A 4,037-nucleotide genomic window follows, 5' to 3' on the forward strand; every position below is an offset into this window, starting at 1 on the left:
TATACATATCTACTATATTCTACCCGGCCATATAAGCTCGGGGTTTCATAATAGCCACACATGGGCACATATACATATAAGCTCATAAGCATCTTTAGCCTTTTTACTATCGTCATTCATTACATCTATCCTTAAAGGAGTTCTCATCGTATAAGGAACTTAATACAATCGTATCATATTTAGAATCATAAGCTTAGTAGCTTTTAGAGATAGGATCATTAGAGATCGTAGGCTCATAGAAGGATAGATATTTGGCCAAAGAACCATGCCTTATGAAAGAAGGGTTAACCTTACATACCTTTCCGTTCAACTATTCTATCACTCGCACGTGCTTCTTCAATGCTCACGTCTCTACCTTCATTAGAGCATACTAACATTAGAGAATTGATAGCTTAGCATTCATGATGAAAGCTAGGGAAAATTGGACAACATCTCCTTTATTTATACGACTTCCTCCATATCATATATCAACTCCCAAACCTCAATAATAATATTCACAATAGCCTTTATTCACCTACGTTATCCTTACTTCTCATTTCACTCCAATTCGTCCATATGCATGGTCATATCACACAATTTCGTTCATTCATATACAAGGTCTATTCCATGTCCTCAACGTCATTTATAACATGATTATAATCATAATGTATCAAGAATCATAACTCAATCCAAACATTTACTCAAAAGTGACACTATTCCCACATTCATGACCCATTTTCTATTTCCTTATATAATCCAAGTGTTTCGACTTTCAAATACCTTAAACAACAAGGAAATGTCATAAAACTTACCTTAGATGGTGTAGGAATGAACCTTGGGTGCAAACACTTCACTTGTGAAAAACCTTAGTTTCACCTTCACTTGGATTTCTTGTTTTGGATGAACTTTAATGGGTTTCTTAAACTTGATTCACTTAACTTGATGTAGATGATCACTAATATCTCTTGAATTTGTGTGGGAGAAATTTTCCAGAGAGTTCTAGAGAGAAGGAGTGAAATGTGGAAATGAAATAATGAACTTGGTCCTCTTTTTAATAACCCAAAAATCTGATCTGTCGGGACATTATACGGACACTTATACGGTCCGTATAAGTGACCGTGAAATGGACCTTTCATCCACTCGTCTCTGTGACCATTATACGGTCCATTATACGATCCATATAAATTTATACGGTCCGTATAACTGACCGTATAATCTCACCAGTGAGCGATCTTCACTGTGATGGTTCTGCGGTCCATTATACAGTCCGTATAATGAGCTGTATAACCCATCAGTCCACTGAACCTGTTCTAGTTACTTCGTTTGATCTCCAATCCTTATGGAACCTTCTTAACACTTGTTCAACACTTCATTAACAATCTAAGGGACGTTATAACTCTTCCCCAAAACATCATTAAGTCATCATCAACATGCTACTCATAATTCTCGTCCAATACCTATCGTATGCCTTGCCTTCTCTTGGCAACTTTCTCGTCTAACATCGGATGTCCTTGAAATCTTACTTAGGGTCATCAAATGTCATTATTTACTTCTTGAAACACCATACACTTCGTGCTCTTCGTTAGCCCATTCACTGTGCGTCAACGGGAATTTTTCCGAGGTGTAACATTCTTCCCCTCTTAAGAACATTCGTCCTCGAATGTTAAGTGTTGACACTCAATTTTGTCCCTTTTTTATTTAATTTACTCGGGTTTCTAAATTTTCTGACGAGCTAAATATTTTATTTTTCACAATATTTTATTGCCACTACTATTAATATCGCTACTTTTATTTTCAACAGTATGAGCATTACTTTATTACAGATTTTAAACAGTTAGTCATCGTTTCATTTTTTGGGTTTGAAACTCGTTAAATTAATTACAAGACAACACTTTGTTAAATCCTTATTTTCTACATATTAATTATTAATTGTCTTCACATAGTATGTATGGTACTAGTTACTAAATTAGAAACCCAAGAATAATTAAATAGAGGAGGAAGAATCAACAATTTCACCTCATAAGCAATTGCTCGGAAGTATATCAATGTTGGACTCATTTTGAAGCTCGTATTTTAAAACAACATATTATAATTTTTATTTCATCAAAATATTATTTTACAAGGGATAAATTCTTAATAATAGCTATCTACCCCAAAAATAAGGATTTTGTACTTATTTAATTAGATTTGTTTTGTATAAAGAATTAGTGAAGATGCCAAGTTGAACAAGGCAACTTGATGGAAAACATTGGAGACTGCATAACTTTGATATCTTGATATAATTGAATTGATTAGTCAGGTGAAAGATGGACCCTCACGTAAGATTAAGGGAGAAAAGTTGGGTAGACCGTGGGGTATTATGTTTTTGAATTTGTTGTATTTTAGGGATGAAAGGGTAATATAAAAGGGTTATTTTGTTGATTGCTGACTAGTTTTGTGTAGGGACTAGGCTGGCTTTTGCTCATGTGTTGGTCATAAGAACAGCTTTGCACTTCTCTTTCTCGTCCTTTTTTTTTTTCTCTTCAACACCGCTCTTCCTCTTTCTTCTCTCCACTCACTGCTGTCCCCCCACGCCTCACGTTTCTCTCCACTTTCCCTTGTCCCCCGCTCCTCTCTCTCATGCGCTCCCCTCTCCTCATATTTTTCTATAAAAGGGGGGAACGGATTGGAAGCGAAAAAGAAAAAAAAAAGGAAATCGACTTTAAACAAAAGACAGACCGGATAATCACAAAATCTGGTTTTACAACTTTCATTCGTTCGATTATCGGTCTAACTTTAAGATCGTTAAACATTCGATCTGTCTTGGTGGACTTTGGCCACGACAGAGATTTTCGGATTCATTTGTGTCGAGTTCTAATCTATTTCCAACGAGAATAAATTCGAGATCCGACGCCCCACTTCACTGCACCCACAAAAGGTCCACAAAATTATAGTCCTTCCCCTGCTTATTGTGTTTTGGTTTTAATAAATGATTGTTTATTTGAATATGTGAGTTGCAGTTTATTTAGTTTCTGTGTGGAAAATATGATTTAAAGTTGGTTTATATACACACATCATGAAGGGATTATGTTTTCCGTTTGTACATGCTAGTCGAGCAAAAAAGAAAAGAGGTTGACTGAACTACTTATATATATATATATATGAATAGTTATTATTAGTTATTATTCTTTTGGCTCTTTGTTTTAAACACCATGAATAATGGACAACCAGCACGTCTTTAGTCAATCCTTGATAGTTTTTTTTTTCATTCGAGCTATTGTGTTGTGGTTAGATATTATGATTTTAGGGATCATATGTTTATAAAAATCATGCGCTTCGTTCTCGTCTCGTTTTGTTTTAAAAGGTTATGATCTGTGTTGTTTGCTTTTGAATTACAATCATGCCTATATGACCTTGTTCATCTGCCCGTGATAGAATAAATACAACCACTGAATTCGAATTTCCTCTGGACAAATGTGATCTGTTATATCCATTTTCTGTTAAGTCGAGGAAGGCATTCAAAGATATAAACATTTTTAAAGGAGAGAATTGCTTGTAAATTTCTAAAAGTATATTTTTGATGTTCTGGCCATATGAAATGTTTTCCTTGCTAAACCAGAAAAATGAACATATGTCACACTTGATAAAAGAATAGGGTTGTTGCTATACGGTTGCCTGTTATTATCATTGTTTACTACAATACACCGCCGATGGTTTGCTATTCGTTGGGGCTGAATTACTATTGCCATATATCAGGTTCTGGGGCCATTACTTTGGCTAGACATCTTTTGCCTATTGTGGGTTGTTGCTTAATTGTTATGGGCTGCTGCACTAGCTTAGTCACTTTTCTTAACTGTCATCTTAGATACGTTAATGTATTTAACTATAGGCAGTTCACTGATCGATTAAAGGTTATTAAATAGTTGACAGATTGCTTCTATGTTCCCTATGAATACGTATACATGGAATATACTAGTTATACATATCACGTGTATGAGTTAATGTGAATTGTTAATCTATCCTTCTCTTGAGTTTACATTATGTATGTTTAGTTTTCTTCGTCGATCATGTACTAATCT

The sequence above is a fragment of the Lycium barbarum genome, chromosome 5 (assembly GCF_019175385.1).
Source record: "Lycium barbarum isolate Lr01 chromosome 5, ASM1917538v2, whole genome shotgun sequence".
In the NCBI taxonomy this organism is placed as follows: Eukaryota; Viridiplantae; Streptophyta; class Magnoliopsida; order Solanales; family Solanaceae; genus Lycium; species Lycium barbarum.